This window comes from Macaca mulatta, chromosome 16, assembly GCF_049350105.2.
Source record: "Macaca mulatta isolate MMU2019108-1 chromosome 16, T2T-MMU8v2.0, whole genome shotgun sequence".
NCBI lineage: Eukaryota > Metazoa > Chordata > Mammalia > Primates > Cercopithecidae > Macaca > Macaca mulatta.
The window spans coordinates 42,232,288-42,259,012 of record NC_133421.1 but is presented as its reverse complement, the minus strand read 5'-3'; the positions used below and the strand labels follow the sequence as shown (position 1 = coordinate 42,259,012).

The window sequence follows — 26,725 nt, the reverse complement described above, 5'->3', positions numbered from 1 at the left end:
AAATCCTTGCTGTAAATATTCAGATGCATTCAGTCCCAAGAATTTATTGTTGCTTATCTGGTAGACTCCTAATTAGAGGATGATAGTAATTTGATTATTAAATCATTGCAAAATTGATGCAATTCCAACAGCAGAATAGCAGTGGGGGGGGGGCGAGGAGGGACAAAGGAATGAGTGGAGAAGAAAGTCTATGGAAAGACATGAAAGAGAAAAAGATATGAAAAAGATAAGCCAAGAACAGGGAAAAAAAAGCCTCAAGCTAGTGAAATAAAATATTCAAGATATAGGCTAAAATTATATGACTGTTTCTAATTTTATGTGGAATTCAAGGTGGAATTATAGGGTAGTTAGGGATCTTTTCTTAATTCAAAATAAACATTTGGCCTTCCCCTAGCAAACTAATATTATGAAAATATTGTTCAAAAATAGGGCTATGTGATTTTATCAATAAATTAGTGCATGCATAATGTGTATACAAATAGCAGGCACACCATGTACATATATGCACACAAGTATAATAGTGGGAAAGGAAAAACAGAAGCATGTAAAACTCAGCATCGTCTTCGTGCTGGTTCATGGGAAAATTTTTTTCTGTTCTTATATCAGGATTAGCTGTACTTCTCCCGGGCCACTGTCCTCAAACTGGCAGTCATATTGTGGGGAGGAGCCAGGCTGCTGCGTAGCCTCCTTGTGAGCTTTCCTTAAGCAGTGATGTTAGAAAGCCTTGAAGTATTCCTGCACTTAATGGAAATGTTTCTAGTGGTTTCTACTTTTGATTGATACTGGTTGACACAGATACATTTGAACATGCAAACATGCTAAGGTAGTCATCTATTCGAGTTGTGTTAAGAGTACTGTACTTTGGCAGGGCATGGGGGCTCACGCCTGTAATCCTAGCACTTTGGGAAGCCGAAGCTGGAGTATTACCTGAGGCCAGGAGTTCAAGACCAGCCTGGGCCACATAGCGAAACCCCATCTCTACTTAAATAAAAATAAAATATTAACTGAACATAGTGGAGCACACCTGTAGTCGCAGCGACTCAGAAGACTGAGGCAGGAAGATCACTTGAGCCCAGGAGTTCTAGGCTATGGTAAGACGTGATTGCAGCACTGAATTTCAGCCTAGGTGACAGAGTGTGAGCCTGTCTTTAAAAAAAAAAAAATGAAAGTTTTAAAAAGAGTAATGTACCTTAAAAATCAAGAATAGATGAATAATGTCAAATTACTTTTCAACAGATATCAGGATGCTCATGTCATTTTTTTCTCTTGAATTATCGGTACAGAGAATTCTAACCAATTTGATAGCAGTATGATGTTTGCCTAACAAGATAAAATGGACACTTCTCCCTTTTTGTCTATATTTTGGAACAGTCTAGCCTTGGAGTTAATCTGTTGAGGTTAAACTCCCTTGTGAAGCCATCTGGAAGGGGGTGTTTGTTGGAGTGTAACTCTTCAGCAGCTTACTCTAGTTCTTTGTGATAATTGATCTGTTTTTATTTTGTGGGATTAGTTTTGGTAATTTATATTTTCCTAGAAAATCATTCAGATTCTCTAATTGACCAGAATTAAACAAAGTAGTCTCTTACATTTCTTCTCATTTCCCTTGAATCTGTAGTCATTCCCTCTTACCATTTCTTGTTTTGTGAATTTAATTTATGCTTATTATCTTTTTTCTTCATCAACTTTAGTTAATGATGTATTTTTTTTCCTCAGAAAATCAGCTCTGATTTATTTATTCTACCATTTTCTTTTTCTTTTCTTTCTTTTTTTTTTTTTTTTTTTAATTTTTTTTTTGAGATGGAGTATCACTCTGTCATCCAGGCTGGAGTGCAGTGGCGTGATCACAGCTCACTGCAACCTCCACCTCCCGGGTTCAAGAGGAGATTCTCCTGCCTCAGCCTCCCAAGTAGCTGGGATTACAGGCGCACACCACCATACCTGGCTAATTTTTGTATTTTTAGTAGAGACAGGGTTTCACCATGTTGGCCAGGCTGGTCTCGAACTCCTGACCTCAAGTGATCCACCCGCTTTGGCCTCCCAAAGTGCTGGGATTACAGGCATGAGCCACCGTGTCCAGCCCATTTTCTTATTTCTAATTTATTAATTTTTTTCTTTTATCAATTCCTCCCCTTTTTGGAATATAAAGAGCAGAGGCAATCAATTTATCTTTCTCCAGCTTCTGGAATTGAATACTTCATTCAGTTTTTTCTTTCACATTTATTAGTAATGAACTATAAAATTTGTTGTGGATCTGCTTCTGCTGTATCTGTATCAGGGGTTCCCAACCCTTGTGCCACAGACTGGTACTGGTTTGTGGCCTGTTAGGAACTGGGCCCCACAGCAGGAGATGAGCGGAGGGCAAGCAAGCTCCACGTCCTGTCAGATGAGCAGCGGCATTAGATTCTCATGGAGCAGGAACCCTGTTGTGTGTGAAATGCCCATGCAAGGGATCTAGGTTGTACACTCCTTATAAGAATATGATGCCTGATGATCTGGTGGAACAGTTTCATCCCGAAACCATCCCCTACCACCTCCCAGTCTATAGAAAAATTGTCTGCCATGAAACTGGTCGTTGGTGCCAAAAAGTTGGAGACTGCTGATCTGTAGGACCTGATATATTATTATTTAATTATTTCTTATGTTTAGATTTTCTTTTTCCCTAAAAGTTGTTTTAAAAAATTTTTTTAAATCATTTCCAGGTGATAAATGTTTTGTGTATGTATTTTCTTTCATTTTCTAATTTTGCTCTTAATTTTTAGTTTTACTGCTTTGTGATCACAGAATGTTAAATGTTCCGTTTCTACTTTCTGGAATTTATTGAGGTTTACTTTAGGGCCTGGCATGCAGTGATTTTTTTGTGAGTATAATGTGAAATAAGGTGTATGTTCTTTTTTAATATTTTTATTATGGAAAATTGCAAATATTCACAAAAATAGGAAGAACAGTTTAATGAATCTCCATGTTTCCATCACCCAGTTTCAACAATTAACAATATTTTGTCATTCTTACTTTATCTAATACCCACCTCATGCTTTTATGTGTGTTTGTTTTGGTTTGGTTGAAGTTTTTAAAGAACATCCCAGATATCTTTTGTCACCCTTAAATACCAATCTACAGATAAGGACTTTATAGATAAGGACTTCATACTGTTATCATACCATATAAAATTAATAATCCCTAGTTTCTGTTCATCGTTCCCAGTTGACTGGAAACTGTCTTTTCACAGATGATTAGGGATAGGCGTGGCCACCCCCAGAGCTGAGGCAGCATTAAGAAAGGAGCACACTCATCTTTATCAAAGGGCAGCGTCAACACCTAAGGCAGTGAGTGGTTCCTGGCAGTCTAACAGTTATCTCTGTCATTTGGGGGTTTTGTTCCCATGTATTTCAGAAACTTGATATGTAATATTAATTATGATTTTCAGTGACGTATCATTTCATCTTTAAAAATTGCATGTTTTAAAGGCGGCTTATGGGCCGGGCACGGTGGCTCATGCCTGTAATCCCAGCACTTATTTGGAGGACAAGGCAGGCGGATGACGAGGTCAGGAGTTCAAGACCAGCCTGGCCAACATGGTAAAACCCCGTCTCTACTAAAAATACAAAAATTAGCCAGGCGTGGTGATGTACACCTGTAATCCCAGCTATTCGGAAGGCTGAGGCAGGAGAATTGCTTGAACCCAGGAGACGGAGGTTGCAGTGAGCCAAGATGGTACCACTGCACTCCAACCTGGGCAACAGAGCAAGACTCATCTTAGAAAAAGAATAAAAATTAAAAGAAATGTGGCTTATGTATGGCGAGGACTGGCCTGATTGGTTTGTCTTAATTAACAATTTTATATTATTTATATGTTCTTATATTTATTTGTTAAATTTGCATTTTGCATTTTTTATTATTGGATTATATTATGGCTTTAGCTCCCTTATCACAAGAAAGATCTTGTGAAGGACTAAAAGTGGCTCATTAAAGCATAAACATATAATGAAAATAGTAAATTCTGAAACTGAGAATAATATAATAACTGTTAATTATAAGTAGAATCAAAGGTTAATACAGTGTAATCATTTTCACTGAGTATAATAATTTTGTAAACCAGCCAAAAGAAAAAGTGTGAATAGAATCATTATCTGAAAATTGGATTTTATTGGTTTTATCATTCATTTGCCTAATGTTTTATTTGTTAGGAAACTGTCAGGTAGAGACATTAAGCCATGGGGGCTTTCATATGATTTCTAAACAAAGCACTCTGACTTCTTTGTAAAACCAATCAAGTGTTTTATTTCTAAGACTAAAAGCAAAATAATTATTTCTCATATAAAATTGAGTATTTTTGTCCTTAAAAAAAAAAAAAAGGAAAGGAGGAAAGGAAGGGAAGGGAAGGGAGGGGAGGGGAGGGGAGGGAAGGGAAAAGAGAAAAGAAAGAAAACACAAAACCTACTAATATGGTAGCTAATATTTCCTGAGTGATAGGCACTCTTCTGGTTACTTTACTATTCTCGTTATTTAACTAAGTCATTACCAAGAACCTTGTGAATAAGTGTCAATTGTTATTTCCATTTAATAGATGAGGGAGCTATAGCCACTGAGTGTGGTTAAGGACCTTGACAGAGGTCACACATGGTAAACACCAGAGCTGGGATTTGAACCTAAGAGACCTGCTTCCCACACACACTCTTTTGACTGCTGTACACTTTTGTACCATAGTGGCATCATTTGAGAAACAGCTATGACTCACACTATTGAAAAGTTTGAAAAACTAGTCACAAAGGTGATGGGTTCATCATGTTCACAAAGAAAGCAGAATGCAATTTGCAAAATTGCTTTATTAAATAGCCTTGGTAAACTGATAATGTCTTCTGAGTTCTTCACTGTCAAGTGTGTGGACTAAGATACAGTAACACAATTGGAAAAAAACCCTGATGTTGAAGTATGAATCAGCTCTTGACATATGTATAGTAACAAAAAGTGATTGATGACTTTTTTTTTTTTTAACTGAAAATACATGCTCGAGGAGAAGAGATTTTTGTTTGTTTTGGAAAAAGTGACTTTTGAGCTATGGGTAGGTTGGGAAAGGTGCATTGACAAAGCAACCAACAAAGCGTAAGCTGAAACAGGAAGCTGGGGTATGCTATTGTACAATGAAAGATGTTGCCTGCCCCCAGTGCTAGTCCCTTCGTTGCTTTATTGATGGGGAATATTTATGATAAAAAATATGCTGCTTGATCTTGACTGAGTGTTGAAAGAAACAAAAGCATACCTTTGATTGAATGGTGGCCATTGACTCCATATTTTTCCATTATACTGTGAGAAGAAATGGGTAGCATTTACAACACTGTGACATGTGGCTATGCAGGAAAATGTGTTCACATGCATTTTAAAATGAGTAATAAATGTGGATTTGTTCATTCATTACTGAATGGAAACAAGAAAATGAGCAAGACAAAGCTCCATCCAGAAGCTGACAACCCAGCCAGGGGGGAGATGTGTTAGCACCCAAACCAGTGAAATGGAGTAATTATGAGGCCCTGGGGTAGACAGTGACTGCCAGATGGGCTCAGAGAACAGGCACCTACCTGAGCTGGGGAGAGGACACTTCCTGGAAGAAGTTTGCCAAAATCTTAATTAACTCTGTTAGATTCACATCTTACTTGAAAACACATTGACAGGGAGGACAAATCTTAATCTGTATTTCATAAACCATTTATACAGATTGAGTTCATATTAGAGCTGGAACTTGACATTATAGTGGGTTAACTGTCACTAAAGCTAGTGGGTAAAATGGACTTCCTTTGACAAATATAGAGAGCAAAGTTTTCTACAAAAATATTCAAACAAATATTGTTTTCTGTAACAAACATAGACTAGTCTTGGTCTTTGGAATTACTAAAACAGCCTTTCCATATTACAGGAAAGTGCTTGCCCTGCATAGCACACAGCCACATGGGTAACTAGCACGCAAACACACGTGGCAGCAGTGCCACGTAGAAGGACAGAATTAAACTTAGAATAACTTGAATTTTATAACAGGTATATAAATATTTAGTAACCTTTTCCTTATTTATCTAACAAGATGTAAAGAGCTAGCTCAGGACTTGTCTTCTCAAAGCACCTGGATCAACTAGCTCCCATTCTGTCGAGGTTCTTCATTACTAACTACTAGTTGAGCTTGGCAGCCTCCGATTCGGTTATACTTTTTTTGTCATGGTGTATAACGTTCTGTTTCCACATTATACTGTGCATAGTCTTCTGCACTTTGTTTTTTTTTCCACTGAGAATAATGTTTTTAAATTTTGTATAGGTCCATAAGTGTACTAATAGCTTATTTACTTGTGCTTATGTTATTTTACTATTAAATACTCACAGTTTATTTAATTTCCCAATAATAGTCAGTTTTTCCATTTTTTGTCATTCTATGAAATGCCACAGTGAACATTTTTGTACATGTCCTCTTGTCTGCAAGTGAATAGGTCTCCAAAGAGCTTACCTTAGAAAATTCTACAAAATGCAACAATATGCAAGCACACATTCCATTAGCTATCAGAGTGATGATGTCATCACATGTGATATAGTCTCTGGAAAATTCTATCATAGGCTGAGAGGGTGAGAATTTAAAAGGCAAATAACCTGCTGGTATTCTTACAAAATTAGTTTTTATCTTGAAAATCCCCTAACAGGAAAGGGTCTCGCAGTGCTCAGGGTTCCCCAACCACACTTTGAGAACTACTACTCTTGGGTATAAACCCCAGATTGCAAATGCTAGGTTGTAGAGTCTGCACATTTTTACGTTCACTAAAGTTTGCGCGGTTGCTTTCCAAAATAATTGCACCAGTTTATGCTCACCAAGAAATGTATGAAAGCTTTTATTCTTCTACATCCTTATCAACAATTCACATTGGCAGATTTTTAAATTTTGGCCAATCAAATTTTGATCCCTGAATATGACCTTTACTTTCTTACAAGCTCAGCTGTGCATAGGGGTGTTTGTTACATTGTTGTAGTAATAGGGATATCAAGTAACCTGTTCTTCTACCTTCTTGCCATACTCAGTGGAAATCCTACTGGAAGTTTTAGAGAGAAGTGGTGTGGTCAGTTTGTGAGTATTAAATAGATCTGTGTCAAGGAAACATTAGAAGCCAATAAGACAAGGAAGGATGGCCAATTAAGAGCCTGTTGCTGTAATCTAAGGCAGGGGTCCCCAGTCCCTGGGTGGCAGACTGGTACTGGACTGTGGCCTGTTAGGAACCGGGCCTCACAGCGGGAGGTGGGCGGCAAGTGAGCGAACATTACCACCTGAGCTCCGCCTCCTGTCAGATCAGTGGCTCACTGGATTCTCATAGGAGCATGAACCCTATTGTGAACTGTGCATGCAAGGGATCTAGGCTGTACACTCTTTATGAGAATCTAACTAATGCCTGATGATCTGAGGTAGAACAGTTTCATCCTGAAACCATCCCACCCCTGCCACCCTGGTCCATGGAAAAATTGTCTTCCACGAAACTGGTCCCTGATGCCAAAAAGGTTCGGAACCACTGATCTAGGGGAAAGCTGATGAGAACCTAAATTTGCAGCAGTGGTAGTTAAGATGCAGAAAAATGTGAGAAATATTTAGGAGACCATGAAATAATCAGCAGACCATGATAGTTGTTGGACAGGAGATTGATGAAAGGCAGGAACCAGTGATTCCCAGGTTTCCACCTTAGAGTCCTGGATAGCTGGCATCACTGACAACTGAGATAGAGGTAGAAGGTACAGAAGCAGGGGCATATCTGGAAGATGGTAATAGTGTGGGACATGTTGTAGTCGAGGTGCCTATGAGACGTTCAAGTAGAGGTGACCAGCAAGCAGTTGGATATATGAGTCAGAGAAACAAAGGAAGTAGCAGATTTTAAATAAGAAGAAACAGTCAACAGCATCAGACATCGTAGATATGTCCAACACCATAGCAGCTGAAAAGTGCTCACCTAGTCTGGCAATTAGTAGGTCATTGATTTATTAATAACCAACATGTTAAAGTTGGTCAGGATGAGCTCAGAGTGTAGAAGAAAAACCAGGTACCAAATTCCTCCAGTGAGGAAACAAAAGTGTTTTGAACATGTATTGGTGAATCATGGAAATGAAAATAGGTATAGGAAAAAGGTGTTCCTAGTGAAGAAACCAAGAAGCATTAATTTTCCATAAGACATTTAGTAAATGTTGAAACATTGAAGACTTACCCCTATATATATTACTAAGCAGCACTATTAGAATAGCATTACTATGTACAACTCATTGAACTTACTATGGTGAAAAAAATCTCAGTTGATTTATAATATAAGCCTATAACTGGTCCATTTAGCATTTAACATATTGGCAAATGTAAAGCCCTTTTAGAGCAACAAAAATGCTTCAGCACAAATTTAACATTGAAGCAACAGTACATTCCCCTCCACCTGGCCCCACTCTCCTTTTTTCTCTTCCCACTTACTTGGTGAATAAAACGATAAAAGCATATTTGGAAAATAATGGTGACATGTCAAAAATAATTTGTTTCTTATTTATCTCCTCTCAGACACTGCCAATAAGAAACCATTGCCACCCCATCCCCAGCCTACTCTGCTGTAAGTTGGAAGCAGATGATTTGCTCTCCTGAAAGAGCAGCAAATCCGTTGCCTGGGTGATATCTCATTACTAAGGCAACCAATTTGGCGCATCAGTGTGAATCTCAATTTTAAAATGTAATTATGCCAAGAGATGTACATGTGCTTGAGGTTTACTTAAAAGAAATCTGTTCGCCTTTGCAAGGAAAACATTTCCTATGTTAGGTGAAAAAAGGGGAAATACCGCTTTTATTCTTTGCTAGCTAAAATACACCTTTCAGTTGAGCCCCCACTATGTTTAGTAAAACAGCTTGCATTGATTTCTCCCTCAGCACTTTTTTTTTTTTTTAACTTGAGGTGTTCCCTTTCCAAGACACTTCTCTCTTGAGACTTGTCACTCATAACCCAACAGATGTTGTCTCCATGACAACACTTTCTGGCCCCTATAGGTGGTGGTAGGAAAAAAAGGAAGGAAAAAAAAAATGGCTACATTTTCATTTCACTTTTCTTTTTTAATTGCTACAAGCTCAAGAGATTTGACTCTTTGTAAGGAATTAATTAATGAAGGGGAAGTCATTTTGTGAATAGATGCTTACATTAAATTACAAAACTTCTGAACAATTTAATGAGAATTGCTATCCCAACCTCAAATGAAAGGTCTTATAGATAAGGTGTATACAATCAAAAGCTTGTCTGGAGGAAGACTGTATTACAGAGGTAGCTGAAGATGTGCACAGCCGAGCCAAGTAAAATCCCACTGAATTACTGCTGAGCAATTATTTTTCTCTTCCTTGCCAACAATAAAACATTTGTTTAAAAATAAAAAGGGCATATTTTGGTGGAGGGAGTATTTAATTATCAACCTTATTAAAGAATGCCTATTAAATCATGAAATCCTTGCAGCTCATTAAGTTTCCCGTTTGCTACAGATGCCAGGAAGCTCAGGGCTCAGATTTATATGTAAATCCAGGAACCATCCTCAGTTTGTGAGTTTCAGTGGAACTGACTCCCTTTCCTTCCTACAACCCTGCCCCTATTGCCCAGCTGTCCTTTTATTCTTACTTTGGTAATTCAGTTGTCTGTATACCTTTTTGTGTAAGTTCCCTCTAATCCTTTGAAAAAATAATTAGGGGCCAGGCGCGGTGGCTCACGCCTGTAATCCCAGCACTTTGGGAGGCTGAGGCAGGAGGATCACGAGGTCAGGAGATCGAGACCATCCTGGCTAACACAATGAAACCCCGTCTCTACTAAAAATACAAAAATTAGCCGAGCGTGGTGGCGGGCACCTGTAATCCCAGCTACTTGGGAGGCTGAGGCTGGAGAATGGTGTGAACCCGGGAGGTGGAGTTTGCAGTGAGCCCAGATCGAGCCACAGCACTCCTGCCTGGGCAACAGAGGAGACTCCATCTCAAAAAAATAACTAAATAAATAATAATTAGGTAACAAATATTAAAGGCAATGATGAAAATCCTTTATTGTAATAGCCATTCACTGCTTAGTCACCATGCTGACATTTAATGTAAAATATCACCCTAAAAAAGATTTTTAAAACAGACTTTTCTGAAAAGAAACAGCTTTTCTAAAGTACGTAATTTTGCCCATGTTTCACTGAGGTAAGAAACTTTATAGATGTCAAAATATATCGTGTTTACCAAGTTAAGTACATAATGGCATATATGTGGTTTACGTGTGAAGCCTACAGTATTGAGGTTTATTTTATTCTCTTCTTGCTCTAGCAAATGTATATAACTACTACCAGGAGATCTAAGTGTATCAAAAATTGCTCATATTCTTTGTCATGGCACATTTAAACACATTCTGCTTGGACTATCGAGTTTTGCTAAACTAAAACAGAAAGTTTATGAAATATTCAACATGTTCTGGGAAACGTGTATATTTAGAGCATTCGATTTCTATTAATGAGGAGCTATATGGCAGTCTTAAGCTATATTTTTTAACATTTCAGCAACTTCAGATTATGAATACCTTTAATGTACAAAAGGTCCCTCCTAGGAAATGAGATAAATTCCTCACTAGAAAACTGAATAAAAATACGGACACTCTGTCCACAGAAGAAGAAAAATGGCCAGCAACCGTATCTCACCATCAAATACTCGAGATTTTTCAAAAAATCACACACAGTGTTGCTGAGGATGTACACTACTGGCATAAGAGTAAATTGGTGAGAACTTTCTGGAGGGGTAGTTTGGCAATGTGTTTCCAAAAAATCTAAAAATTATATTTGCCTCTAATCCAGCAATTATACCTCTAGAAATTAATGCTAAGGAAAATCTTAAGAATATATGTAAACATTTAGTTGTAAGAAATTTTTTGGTGGCCAGGCACGGTGGCTCACACCTGTAATCCCAGCACTTTGGGAGACCAAGTTGGGCAGATCACCTGAGGTCAGGAGTTCGAGACCAGCCAGGTCAACATAGTGAAACCCCGTCTCAACTAAAAATACAAAAATTAGCCGGGCATAGTGGCAGGCTCTTGTAATCCCAGCAACTCGGGAGGCTGAGGCAGGAGAATCGCTTGAACCCAGGAGGCAGAGGATGCAGTAAGCCGAAATCACACCACTGCACTCCAACCTGTGCGACAGAGTGAGACTCCATCTTTAAAAAAAAAAAAAAAAAAATTCTTTGCAACATTTCTCATGACAGTGGAAAATAATGAAGAATCTTAAGTGTTAAGAAGTTAGTGGAGATGAAGAGTGATTGGCTATGGGTATAAGATAGAAGAAATAAGTTTTTTTGGTTTTTTTTTTGGACACAGTGTCTTGCTCTGTCACCCAGGGTGGAGTACAGTGATATGATCCTAATTTGTTGCAGCCTTGAACTCCTGGGCTCAAGCAATCCTCCTGTGCTGGCCTCCCCAGTAGCTGAGTCTACAGCCATGTGCCACAACATCTGGCTAAATTTTTTTAAGAGATGAGTTCTGACTCTCTTGCCCAGGCTAGTGTTGAACTCCTGGGCTCTAGTGATGCTCCCACCTCAGCCTCCCAAAGTGCTGAGATTACAAGCATGAGGAGAAGTAAGTACTAAAGTTTGAGAGCCCACTAGAGCGACTATACTTAGCAACAATATAATGTATATGTCAAAGTCACTAGAAAAGAGGACTTTAAAGGATATTGTGTTAGTCTGTTCTTGAGTCGCTATAAGAAAATATCTGAGGCTGGGTAATTTATAAAGAAGAGGTTTAATTGACTAATGGTTCTGCAGGCTGTATAGGAAGCATGGTGTGGGCATCTGCTCCTGGTGAGGGCCTCAAAGAGCTTCCATTCATTGCAGAAGGCAGAGGGGGAGCAGGCATCACATGGCAAGAGCAGGAGCAAGAGAGGGAGACATCTCATGAACTAGCAGAGCAAGAGTTCACTCATCACCAAGGAGATGGCACTAAGACATTCATGACGGATATGCCCCATGATCCAGTCTCTCCCACCAGGCCCCACCTCCAACATTGGGGATTCAGTTTCAACCTGAGATTTGAAGGGGACAGACATTCAAACCATGCCAGATGCCAACACCTAAAAATGATAAACACCCGGTCAGGCACCGTGGCTCATGCCTATAATCCCAGTACTTTGAGAGGCTGAGTCGGGCGGATTGCCTGAGCTCAGTAGTTCGCAACCAGCCTGGGCAACACAGTGAAACGCTGTCTCTACTAAAATACAAAAAATTAGCCAGTGTGGTGGTGTGTGCCTGTATTCCCAGCTACTTGGGAGGCAGAGGTAGGAGAATTGCTTCTAGCCGGGAGGTGGAGGTTGCAGTGAGCTAAGATTGTGCTGCTGCACTCCAGCCTGGGTGACAGAGCAAGGCTCCATCTCAAAAACAAAAAGAAAAGATAAACACTCAAGGGAACAGATACCCCAAATACCCCAACTTGATCTTTACACATTCTATGTATATAACAGACACTCACACATAACCTATATATAAGTAAAATAGTATATATCAAGAAAAGAGTTATATAAATTATGATGTATCTATACAATAGAAAACTATGGGCCAGGCATGGTAGCTTATGCCTGTAATCCCAGCACTTTGGGAGTCTGTGGCGGGTGGATAACCTGAGGTCAGGAGTTCAAGACCAGCCTGACCAACATGGTGAAACCCCGTCTCTGCTAAAAATACAAAAATTAAAAATTAACTGGGGGTGGTGGTGGGCACCTGTAATCCCAGCTACTCGGGAGGCTGAGGCAGGAGAATCACTTGAACCCAGGAGGCAGAGGTTGCAGTGAGCCGAGATCGCACCACTGCACTCCAGCCTGGGCAACAGAGCGAGACTCCATCTCAAAAAAAAAAAAAAAAAAAAAAGACCGGAAAACTATGCAGCCATTAATAATGACAATGTGAAATATTTTAACAAAATGAAGAGTGTTCTTCATAAATGTTAAGTGAAAATATATGTTACAAAACAGGATATTCAATGTGATTCCTCTTTAACCACATTGTTAATTCTGGAAATATCTACGCACACACCCATTATATTTACTGAAGAGGACCTGATGAGTCATACTTTTGGTGGCTGGGGGGACATTATTCATAACTAAGGAAAATTAGGAATATTTTTATGCAGTAGTTTTTGTTGAAGTCTTAATGTTGCCAAACATCGCTGTCTCTTCAAACTTAGTACTATAATGAGAGTCAGTATTTTTAAGAAATTCAAATTCAAAATAAGGTGTTTACTGCTCAGGTGTCCTAAGTTAGTTGTGTTGTATATGTGTGGATAAGAAACCAAACACTCAGAAAATATGTTGGTGACAAGTATCCTTGGGGAACTCAAAATATAATCAAGCATTTATAATTTTAATGCGGGTTTACAAACAAAGTGCTGTATTCATGAGTTTATTGTACTTTAAATGGATTATAAATAGAAACAACATGTAACTATGATCACATTATTTCAGCCTAAAGTTTTAAGTAACAGTTTTTATTTTAAGGTAATACATGTTCATTGTGAAAGATTTTTTAATTTAAAGAAGAGAATAATATTACCCATCATCTCACCACCAAAAGAAAATCACTGTTAACATTTCGGAATATATCATTCCAGTCTTTGTTCTGCTGTCTTACATGCACGCACACAGAGACACATACACACACACACACACACACACACACACACACACACACACTTCAAAAATCAAGGAGACTATATGCACTGTAAATGGGTATTACCATTTGAAAATCAGCAGAACCGTGGTGATAGTTGTGGTACTCTGCTCCTAAACCACTTCTGTGTGATCTTCCAGGCTTCCTACCATGACTCTGATCTGCACAGCATCACAATGTTAGGTTTTATGGTGTTGCGTCTCTGTTCAAAAACCCTTCAATCACCCACAGAATTAAGACTAGACTTTCCCAGAGTCTGGCTCCAACCAACCACATCTGTGATACCGTAGCATGACATCGTTTGTTTGTTTTTATTGAACCCTCAAACATCTCTGCTTTTTCACCTGTGTGTGTACTTTTACACACACTGTTTGCCTTGCTTATAGTGTTCTTCAAATTCTATTCTGCCTCACTGAAGTCCTCCCCACCAGACCACTGTAAATAAAGTCATCTTTACTTCTTCGCCAGAACCCATTTGTCAGTTGTGTGTGGCTCTATGAGACAGTGAGTCAAAGGGAAGCAGGAACAATGCGGCTGCTGTTAGTTTTATTATAGGATTTAGGTTTGTGTGAGGTTTTAGGTCATTCTCACTTCATTTGTCTGTAAAACGATGGGGATGGATATGAGCATATCTATTATGATCAGGTGTGAAGTGTGTTACAGGTAATTTTTTACTAAGGTTTTGAAGCTTGTGAATTATTTTATAAGTAGGAGTTGATTCAAGGTTATTCCTATGGAATTTATACGTGCTTTCTTGAGTGGGCAAGGAAGGCACATCTCAGAGATTGCACAGCTCCCGGAAAGGTGTTACGCATGTGAACGTTCCTCCCAAGCGGTGCTATGGAAGAGGCAGAGCAGAGAACCTCTCAAATAGATGACTTACAAGGAGTCTTTAGCTCAGAAATTCCCAGTGGATTCTTTGTTTTTTGTAGTCTTTAACCAGTGTTTAAATCTTAGATCATTTATTAATTTTGCAGATGTGTCTGATCTCTTCAGCTACATTATAAATTACTGAGGGCAGCAGAATCCTTGTACTTTATTATGTTCCACAGAGGACTCCCAGCATCATGCCCTGTACCCAGTAGCCTTAGGTAACATTTTGTCAATAATATCCTTATCATGATTCAATACTAGGTAGTAATTTGCTTCTGGATTTACAAGATTCCTTATTAGCTATGTTGTGTATAAAAGCAAAGATATTTTTGAATATATAAGAGCTATTTGTGTGCATTTAAATGAGATGCTTTAGTAATACCAAGCAAATGGAGTAATCAGTAGGCCCAAGAGTTATTCCCAACTGGGCCGGGCACGGTGGCTCACACCTGTATCCCAGCACTTTGGGAGACTGAAGCGGGAGGATTGCTTGAGCCCAGGAATTCAAGACCAGCCTGGGCAACATGGTGAGATCCTGTCTCTACAAAATTTTTTTAAAATTAGCCAGGCATGTTGGCCCTTGCCTGTGGTACTAGCTACTCAGGAGGCTTGGGGGCGGTGCGGGGGGAAAGGGGGAAATAAAATAGTATCCACCTTATAGTGTAGTTGTATTAAATAAGTTAATATATTTGACAGAATTCAAACACTTTGTAAGTACCTCTATTTACTGGGTTTTGTGTGTGTGTGTATGTGTGTGCGCGTGCACGTGTGTGTGTGTTTTGAGACAGGATCTCGTTCTTATCACCCAGGCTGGAGTGCAGTGTGTGTGTGTGTGTGTGTGTGTGTGTGTGTGTGTGTGTTTTGAGACAGGATCTCGTTCTTATCACCCAGGCTGGAGTGCAGTGGCACAATTATGACTCACTGCGGCCTCAACTTCCAGGGCTCAAGCAATCCCTCCTGCTTTGAAACAGGGTCTCACTCTTATCACCCAGGCTGGAATGGAGTGGTGTAATTATGGCTCACTGCAGCCTCAGCCTCTGGGGCTCAAGTGATCCTACCTGCCTCAGCCTCCCGAGTAGCTGGGACTATAGGTGTGTACCACCACCTCAGCTAATATTTTCCATTTTTGTACAGACATGGTCTCACTTTGTTGCCCAGGCTGATCTCGAACTCCTAGACTCAAATGATCCTTCTGTCTCAGCCTCCCAAAGTACTGGGATTACAGGCATGAGCCACTGCACCTGACCATATTAATACTAATGGTTTGGGTTTTCATCAGTTAACTATTGTCACAGTGTACATCACAGACCACCTGTGTTAGTGTCCTAGGGCTGCTGCAAAAAAATTATCACCTACTTGGCAGCTTAAAACACAGAAATTTATTCTTTCACAGTTCTGGAGGAAGGTTTGAAATCAGTTTCACTGGGCCAAATCAGAATGTCAGCAGGGCCACATTTCTTCCAAAGGTTACAGGGGAAAATCTATTCCTTGCTTCTCCCAGCTTCTGGTAGCTGCCAGCATCCCATGGCTTGTGGCTGCCTCCGTGGTCACAGTGCCTTCTCTTCTGTTGTCATATTTTCCACTGCCTCTGTTTTACAAGGATATATATGATTGCATTTAAGGTCCAAGCAGATAATCCAGAATAATCTGCCTATCTCAAAATCCTTAACTTAATCACATATGCAAAGTTTTTGTTTTTTGTGTGTTTTTTTTCTCTCCTACCACAGATCTGTATACAATGATAACTTAAAGCTGGTAACATTCACAGAGATTTGAAGTTGGCTATTTTGGTTATTTTTAAGGACCATTGTTCAGCCTACCACATCACTCTAAAACTTAGTGGATATAACAGTCAGAATTTATTTCTCTCTCATGCATCTAGGGTTTGGCCAATTCTGGCTCAGTTTATCCAATTTATATCCCCTTGTCCAAAGCAGGTCACATCAATGGGATAACCTATGGAGGTCAAGAAGGAAGAAGTGAATATTTGCTAAACTATGATGTAACCTAGCATGGGGTTCTCTGTAGATGACAATAACTTAAAGCTAAGTTAGCAATATATTTGGGTGAAGAAGAAAATCCAGAATTAAAAGCAAAGTTATTTAGTAATAGAACAGTTTTCTATAGTTCTTATTTGATGGTTAAATCAAGGAGCTCTTTCTATTGTGGGCCTAGTCTGGCTAAATACAAATATTTTCCTGAATCTAATAATCATAGAAAACCTGTTCTAGGATTTTTTATTTATGAGATAAACCTCTACAGACATGGAAACTCCAGCACTCCTTTAGGCTACCTGCCATTATATAGTTAATCAGTGGATTCCATGGAGTTATGAATAAGAAGCAAGTGTTTTCTGCCCTTTTAGAAGAACAGAATATCTGCTGGATAGCCTCTCAAAATGAGAAGTGAACCTGGAGATTGCTCACCAGCTGCTTTCCTGAAGCCAAAGCTATATTAATTACAGTATTTTCTCATGTCATCTTTGGCCTGTGAGCTTGGGTATCTAGTTCATCTAAATAATCCAACCGAGATTTGGTTCCTTACCCATTACTTGGAGTTAATTTGAGAACCCGTATATAATACTTGAGTTTGATAGCATTTCCTAGTCTAATTTTTTTTCTTCCCTCTCATTCCAATAATAGAGGAATTATATCATTCTCACAGGCCCAGTGAGAAAATGAACAACACACAGTGTTTATTGCTTTCTGGGTCTTGTTGACTTTAAGAGAGAGAATAAGGATGTGCACATTTTCCCTGGTCACTTGATAAAACGCAGTGACATTGAGGTATTGACTTTTTTTCCAAAAAAAAAAAAAAAAATGATAAAGAGAAATTTTCCATGAAAAAAATCCTGTAACTAGAATGAATAGGGAAGCAGGAACTTAATTTAGAATATCCACATTTTCATGCTATAACAGAACCAGCTTATTTAAGATGAAGAGTTTATATTTTCAGTGAAATTTTTATGTAAAAGGAAAATTCACTGAAAATCAGACATTTTCATGCATCAAGTTGTTCATTGGCAAATTGGCAGCAGTTTTTCAAGTTGATGCTTATTCATGCTAGTCTGCTCTAGAACCATCAACCGTCAACAGTGAATTTGAAATTCTCTTCAGACTTGAGAACTACATGACATCTGCCATGTATTTTCTTCCTTGAATGTTCATAGTTTGCTTGGCTCATCCTCACAGTTGTGTGATAGGATGGGCTGTTTCTTTTTAGTGCTCTTATACCCTAAGGTTACTGAGCCCTTGGATGTAACACTTCCACGGGGCCTTGTTACAGATCAGCGAGTCTTTAAACTTCAAATAAAGATATTTAGTCTATTCAACCCAGTGATCATTCCTTCAGCAAATGTGTTTATTGCTAGGTACTCTTGGGAAATACAGGAATAAATAAAATGAAAATAGTCCTTGTCCTCATGGATTACACATTCTAGTCAGACAAAACATGAGTGAACACATAATTACAAATTGTGTAACAGTCATGAAGGAAAGAAAATGCTGAGTGGGGCAAGCATTCAGAGGACAATGTATTTTTGAGAGGATGATCAGGGAAGACCTCTCCGAGGAGGTGCTATTAAGCTGGGACCTATAGAATATGAAGGATTTGACCCTAGGAAAAGTTCAAAGAGGAAGAATTCAAGCCAGGAAATACATAAATAAGAAGGCTGTGGGAAAGAGCTTGAACGTTTGAAAGACCTTTTAAGCAGTTTCACCATAGTGTCTGTCTTCTGTCACTTTTTGACACTATTGCACATCCATTTCTTCAAGGTTCAGTGCAGCAGGATTTATGTCTATGCTGGAGTTTAGGTTTTGGTTTTCTGGAAGGACACCTGGAGGGCAGCTATAGAGAAGTTCCATGAAATATTGATCATAAGCCAGTTGAGATGAATGAAAAAAGACCAAAAAGAAGGGCAGCTTTTGATGATCCTAAAATATTTCCATAGTTCACATACAGAAATAACTGTTTAGGCAGCCTAATGCTTGTGTTCATTTGAAAAGCAGTCTGATTTGTTTTCTGAAATCAAGACATGCATTTCTGACTTTGTATGAAACCACTCATTTATTATGACACATATTAAGAACTATGCTATATACCCTTTTCATCATACTTAATGCCTTTTGTAATCAAGTAATTTATTTATATGTGTCTGTGTGCATATATATATATATCCCCTGATGACTTCCCAGTGACTTCTTACACCTCTATTTCAGAGGAGATATATAAAGATTTCAAATATTAACCCTTCTTAATGCCTGACCAGGTGCTGACCTAGATTCACACCACTCATATAGAACATTTCTCCTGCCATCTTCATCATCTGTAGCCAAAAACTCGTTTGTATTTCAAAGAATCCAGAGCTTTAGTGGGCATTTCACACATTTTTAATTATGGATAATCTACTGGAATAGGCAGAATCTGCTGCCATTCATGGAGTGATTATAAAATAAAGGCTTTCTGCTCATCATGGTTGAATTCCCCTAATGTTTTAACAAAAACATAAATTAATTCTATGGGCATGTAATTGATTGTAAAGTAGGGAAGACCTTTCCAACTATAGCAGCAGTAAAAGAATTCACAAAGGCAAAGTTTGATAGATATTCCTGCGTAAAAATTTAAAACTTCTGGCCGGGCGCAGTGGCTCACGCCTGTAATCCTGGCACTTTGGGAGGCCGAGGTGGGCAGATCACGAGGTCAGGAGATCGAGACCATCCTGGCTAACACCCCGTCTCTACTAAATATACAAAAAATTAGCCGGGCATGGTGGTGGGTGCCTGTAGTGCTACTTGGGAGGCTGAGGCGTGGACTCGGGAGGCAGAGCTTGCAGTGAGCCTAGATGGCTCCACTGCACGCCAGCCCGGGCGACAGAACGAGACAACGTCTCAAAAAAAAAAAAAAAAAATTTAAACGTCTGTTTTTCAAAAAACATCGAAAAACATCATTGTATCACAATATGTTTAGTTGCAAAAACAGAAAACGCGATTCAAACTGGCGTAGAGAGTAACAGATTTATTTCATAGAACATGAAGCCCTCTATTCAGCCTTCTCTTGGGTCGTCTTCTAAGTCTGGCTCCCCCTTGTGGTTGTGAGGTGGCGGCTAACAATTTCAGCCGCCACAGGTTCTAGGTTCAAGGAGAGTCGCCTCTAGAAGTCCTTGGACATTGTCTCAGACAGGAGAGAATGTTTTTCTCTGAAACACCTATCAAAACTCCTCCTGTTTCGTTGACCTGAACCAATAACCATGGCCAGGAAATGATAAAAGGCAAAATGCTAAGAAATCTTTATAAATATAATAAAAAGTTAGTTTATTTTCATTTACAAAAACCCCTTACAGATCATTATGTAAAGTAATGAATATGTTATGGACAAAAAAAAAATAGAGAAACAATTCACAAAAGAAAAAATTTAAATAGCTAATGAATTTTTAAAAGTTGAATAACCCTAATTAAAGCAGTTTAATCAGAGCTACATTATCCCATCAATTTATTTAATTCTTTTAAACTATTTATATGGTAGATTTTGGAAATGAGGGCTTTAATGTGTGGCAGCTGAAAATACAAAGGGATCACAACAACAATTCTGTTTCGAGAACTTTGCATGAATCATTCATGTGCTTGAATTTATGTACAAAGATACTACTAAAATGTTACTGTATTTATAACTACAAAAAAAGAAAACATCAGAAATATCTCACAATAGGAGATTGGTTAACTGAATTTCATATTTGTCTGAGTACTGCAAGGATGCTTAGAATCACATCATAGGAGGATATTTGATCACATGGGAAAATATTTCTGATATATGAAGTAAAATGCATTGCAAGGCATTCTATGATTCTGTACAGTTTTGTATAAAAATGTATACAGGCATAAAAGAAAAATGAGTACATCTGACTGCATAAAACTTTTTTAAAAACAACTTCTGTATAGCAGTATGCCATAAACAGTATCAAGAGATCATCAACATACGGAAAACAATAAAAACACCAATGACAAAAGGACGGTTCACTTAATTTATGAAGACCTCATACAAGTGAATAAAATAGAAGCCCAAAGAAAATGGATAAAAGATAGAAATACACAGTTCACCAAAAGAATTACAAATTACTAAGAAGATATAAATTTTTTTTAAAACAATAGATCCAACTGTAATAGATGTTGATTGAAAAATTAATCATATTCCTGTTGACATTTATTTAAAATGTGTTCTGACTTGATTGTTATTACATAGCTAAGAAACCTCAATTTTCAAATACTGTGTTATAAAACATTTATTTAGGAAGAAATAGATGAGGTAATAGGATTTTCCACATTTACAAGCACAAGATTTTGTTTCTGGTAGGTATGACATTTTATCAGTGATAGATAGTTACAGTTATATTTACAAGTTGAACATAACATGATTAATTAATTATGAAGACCATATAAAACTTCAACATCACAGGAGTATATCCAGCATTCTACTTTGTCTAGGTTTTTCTCTATAATAGCGACATTTCTTTCTATATCACATTATTCCAACATGAGCTACTCATTACTGTGATCATTTCTGTTACCCACTATTATGATAAACCATGCACCCAAATAATACAGTTGTATTCCCTTAGCAATATATTTTTCTTTTTGTAATTGAGTTATGACCAGTAACATTCTTCATAGTTAATTGTATTATGTTCAACTTGCATTATGTAAACTTGTACTGTTGAAAAAGTATGTCCTTAATAAATGTACATTGTCATATCCTGTCATTCCCCCTTATATCAATTATAATCTAAGAAAAGAAAATGAAAAAGAAGAAATGTGTTTGATGTTTAAGTAAATGGGAGCCTTTTCCAGATTATTCCCTTCCCTGCAACATTCTAAAATCCCCTTCCAGGAAGCATCTTTGCCCAGTGTCTCTGTTTTAGTGAGCACTGGAAACTGATGTATTTTGGGATGCAGGGCTGCATTGAGGAGCACTGGTCAATGCCTACAAGAGCCAGGCTACTAGCAAAAACTGGAAACATGGATTATGTTTCTCTGTAGAAGCAGAATTCATAGGGCTGAAGAATGACTATTTCCCAAAACCAAGCATTTGCCAGCAAGAAAATATTATCTATGACTTAAGGAAGCTTATGTCAAATATATTTTCTGCTTTTTATGGTGAATTATTAGTAAGAGAAACATAGCAGCACAGTACAAATAAATGTCAAGAAAAAGTACTTTAAAAAAATAAAACTATTCTTAATGTATGTCAAGTGTCTAGGACAAGGCATGGCACATACCAGTGAAATGATGTGTTCTCTCCCTTCTCTTGGGGTAATACCAGTCATCAGATGAAAATCAAATATAGTGTTTATCAGTTCCATGTGCACTTTGGATCAGAAAAAAAAAAAACAAAAAAACCTTTGAAATAACATTTTGAAATGTTTACTCATTATCAGTAGCTGTTATGATAGAATGCCGGTATATGCTCTTATAAATCATCTAATGTTGAATCCTCAGTGTACAGGTGAAGAACCCAAAGCCTATAGAGTTTGAGCTGCCTGATTCCCCGGTAGTTGGTGGGAATTGCTTGCCTCTCCCTCCAAACCAGGGCTGTTTCCACTCCACCCCCACACGGTGCCAGTCAAGGAGCTGTCCGTTAGAACAGTGCTGCACTTCCTTGAAACAGCCTCACTCGAGCTGAGGAATTCAAGCTGCATACATGGAGGTTGGCATTGTTGTGGCGTTTGATCAGATCTTACTTTTAAGGGATTAGTCATAGTTGTTTCCCAGTTATCTCATAGGTATATTTTGTTCTTCCTAGAATACCATAGATGTTTCCCGTTCTAATCATTGCAGTAATATATTATACATCAAGAAAAACTGAAAGGGAAAATAATCCAAACACCAGTATTTTGTAAAGATACAAAAATATTTTCAATTTAATACACTGACACAAAACTGATACTTGGATGGAAATCCAGTTACCCCAAAGCAATTAAGAACTATTGATGAGCATTTGATGTGTCATTGGCCTGTATGCAAAAGATTATCTAGAAACTGGAAACAGTTATCCAGTTTTGCTAAGAGATAGGGTCTCACTATATCACCCAGGTTAGTAACTCTTGGCCTCAAGCAATCTTCCCACCTCCGCCTCTCAAGTAGCTGGGACTACAGGGATAAGCCCCCATGCCCAGCTCTTCAAATTTTAAGTATTACATTTTTCCGAAGCCTTGTTCATCATTAATACTTTTTAGTTATCCTATGTTTATGAGCACAAAGTTGACTTAGCTCAGCTATCAATTCCAATTTTATTTTATTGCCAAAATTTTAAATCGTATATTTTCTTCCTTCAAAATTGTTTTCCCAAACTGTTATTTCATTCTCTTATTTAAAAATATAGCATGTTAGCAGGGCACAATGACTCATGCCTGTAATCCTAGCACTTTGGGAGGCCGAGGCGGGTGGATTGCCTGAGCTCAAGAGTTCAGGACCAGCCTGGGCAACATGGTGAAACCCCGTTTCTACTAAATACAAAAAATTAGCCAGGTGTGGTAGCACGTGCTTGTAATCCCAGTTACTCAGGAGGCTGAGGCACAAGAATCGCTTGAACCTGGGAGGTGGAGGTTGCAGTGAGCTGAGACACTGCACTCCAGCCTGGGTGACAGAGTAAGTCTGTCAAAAAAAAAAAAAGTAGCATGTTTATGTAATTCCTTACAATGGTCAACCAGAAGTTAATGAAGAAAGCCTTAACTAACCAATAAAGAGATTTTTTTTTCTTTAAAGTATGGTTGAAGTCAAAAGTTTTGCAGTATATATATAGTTTGGCAACAAACCGTGCTCTCTGCCTTTTACTAAATGCAACAGCTACAGTGTACAAAACCCACTTCCCCTCAGTGGCCACATCTCTGCCCCTTATTATTATTGGAATACTGTAAACCTACTCCTATTAACTGTCAGCACAAGGAAAACTGTGCTGATGCCATTAGAGATCACACTCAATTCAAAACTTTATGATTGGCTATAATCCAAGCACTTTGGGAGGCGGAGGCAGGTGGATCACCTGAGGTCAGGAGTTGGAGACCTGCCTGGCCAACATGGCAACACCCCATTTCTACTAAAAATATTAAAATCAGCCAGGTGTGGTGGTGCATGCCTATAATCCCAGCTACTCAAGAGGCTGAGGCAGGAGAATCGCTTGAACCCAGGAGGTGGAGGTGGCAGTGAGCTGAGATCACACCACTGCACTCCAGCCTGGGTGACAGAGCAAGACTCCATCTCAAAAAAAAAAAAAAAAAGCTTTATTATTGGGAATTGTCTATGTATATATGAAGAATGTAGTAGTGTAGTAGCTTGGATTATGTTTGAAACCAATCTTCCTGTTAATTATTATAGCAAGTCCAAGTCTCTCAGAGGGAAAATTAAATAATAGGCATTATTGCTTTATATACCATTAGACTGCTTTAAGTGTGATACATTTAGGAGATGGCATGATCAATTCTTGGAGCCAGAGAGAGCTGAGATACAGTTGTATCATTTACTGTGTTATCCAAAGTATATCACTCTCTTTGAACCTTAACTTTCTCCTTTGTAAATGCTAAAAACATCTGCCTATTGGGACTATTGGAAGACTTAAAATGAGATAGCATGTGTCCCCTAAGACAGAGCCCACCACATGACTGGCATTCACTCCCTTCCCTTCCTCCGATCTGCCAAATACCAGGCTAGGTTTGTTCTGTAATTTTTGTTTCCGTATGCAGGGCCAGGACTCAAATGTAAAATTTAAGGAGATACCAAAAATGTGGTCAGGATAGATAATATGTTCATGCAATATTTTTAAAAATCCAAAATTAATGCAGGAAATCCATGGTGAACAAAAGATCAAAATTTTAAATAAAGATGGGATCCGTATTATTGAGTTTTTTCCTTTTGCCTCAGGCTCCAATATGGCCTGACACGGCACTGCCTTTATATATAACTCAGTGTAGGTTACCATATGAATTAACTTAGCATCCTTTAAACATGTTTCCAGTTTTTTAAATTAGCATAGACTAATTTACAAACTCATAAAATTGCCGTCATTTTCAATTTTTATATATACTCACCAATATTCAGAAAACACAAGTACAACAAACTTCTTAGAAAATTTAAATTTTTAAAAAAGGTATAATGATCACTCTTGCTTATGTAAAATTGTTAAAAATACATTGTGCAGTTTTTCTTCACCACCCCTTAAAGATACCTGTTGTTTTATTTTGAAATAATTTTAGATTTGCAGAAAAGTTGCAAGAATAATATAAAGAATTCTTATACATATGCCTTTCACCCCAATGCCCAAATGTTAAAATTTTAACTATATTTGTTTTATCATATTGATGCAGGATTTTTCTTGGCCCCTTTGCTGGACTCACAGCAGAGGCACCCTGTCTACTCGGCCCACTGCACTCAGCCCCTGGCAGGAGGGAGCACGTGAGCGAGGGAGTATGGGGTCTGGCTGGCCACTCCAAGCACCAGCATAGGAGCAAGCTCCATGTAGGCTACATGACCAGACCAGGTGTATTACCCCCAGGGGAATGCAGTGATGCCCAGGCAGGGGTGCCCATGACCCCAAAGCCCCAGAGGGGGTGTTACAGTATGCTAATTAGCTCTTTTAGTTCTGCCATCTGCAGCCCAACAAACAGTGATGTGTTAGCAGCTCTGTAGCCTTTTGCCCCACTCTGGCCTGCGGCTCCGGGACAGGCATGGCTCTGGGCCAGCTCAGGACCACCGTTGCTTCTATTGTGTGAGGTGGCTGCTCTCCATTGACACAGGCAGAGGGTCAGTGTTACAGCATTTCTGAATATCTGCGTTCAGTGGGTCCTGAGCTCTTGTCCTGCATCCAAGAATGAGGTCATGCTGACAATTGAAGGGTGGTAAAGGCGGAGAATTGTATTGAGCAACAAAACAGCTCTCAGCAGAGAGGGGATAGGAGGGTCAGATCATCTCTCCAGTGTGGCTGAGTCTGGGGCTTTTATAGGCATGGGGTAAGGAAGTGCATGTTAATTGGTATGTGAGTATGCAAAAATGGTTACAACAAAGGCACCAGTCAAAAGTGGACATGGTGTAAAAACAGGGAAGGGTATATGTAAAATAGGTGAAAGGTGGGGATCAATCAAAGGAAAGCACACCAAATGGGAAGACAGGTTCTCAATCTCGTCCATGGATTTGACTTGTAGCTTGGCCTTCAGGCTTTAAACTGTCTTTGGCTTGAAGGTGGGGTTGCACCAGGGACCCACCTATGTCTGTCTAGGATTTCTCTGTCTCCTGCCTCTATCAATGCTTGTTCTTTTGTTCTCTCTCTCTCTCTCAATCTGTATATGTGTATATCTGTGTATGTAGATCTATTTGTGTGTATATATACAATTGGTTTTGGAACTATTTGAGAGTAATTTGCAGATGTAATACCCCTTTACCCCTAAATATTTCATGTATATTTTCTAAAAACAAGGGCATTCTCTTCTGTAACTATAGTATAATTACCAAAATCAGAAAATTAACATTGATACAGTGCTATTTTCTGTGAGTTTACTTGGTTTAGGAAAATGTCTTTCAGCCAGGCCCAGTGGCTCACACCTGTAATCACAGCACTTTGGGAGGCCGAGGAGTGCAGATTGCTTGAGGTCAGGAATTCGAAACCAGCCTGGCTTACATGGCAAAACTCTGTTTCTACTAAAAAAATACAAAAATTAGCCAGGCACACCTGTAATCCCAGGCTACTCAGGAGGCTGAGACAGGAGAATCGGTAAAACCAGGAGATGGAGATTGCAGTGAACCAAGATCACACCACTGCAACTCCAGCCTGGGTGATAGAGTGAGACTCCATCTTTAAAAAAAAAAAAAAAAGAAAAAGAAAATGTCTTTCCTGACAAATGTGTATGCCTCTTATTAGCTAAATAAAATATGTATTGAATACCCCATTTCCCTTTCTGCTTTGACTTTTAATTAAAGTAAGCTTTATACACAATAGCTTTTCATAGTCTAGGTTTTCTGGTATAATTACTCTTTATCTTATTTGAATAATTCTTTTATTTTGTTTGATTTCATTGCTTCCCAAAAGGATAGAACCTGGTTCTTTGGAAATTGTAGAGAAGGAAAAAACTTCCTCTACCTGCCTAGATTCAGTGCCTGGGGCCTGCAAATTTAACTCACAAAAGAC

The 26,725-nt window shown here is 38.6% G+C and overlaps 1 protein-coding gene and 1 long non-coding RNA gene across 7 annotated transcripts in view; one reads left to right on the top strand and one right to left on the bottom strand.

Annotated features, from left to right (window-relative positions):
- Positions 1-26,725, top strand: part of MYO1D (myosin ID) — a 379,527-nt gene that overhangs the window by 175,052 nt on the left and 177,750 nt on the right. The gene's annotated exons all lie outside the window — the stretch shown is intronic.
- Positions 21,861-26,725, bottom strand: part of LOC144335435 (uncharacterized) — a 145,270-nt gene continuing 140,405 nt past the window's right edge. Inside the window, exon 3 of the long non-coding RNA XR_013406289.1 lies at positions 21,861-21,919. This is a non-coding gene — a long non-coding RNA (uncharacterized LOC144335435). The remainder of the gene's footprint in view (positions 21,920-26,725) is intronic.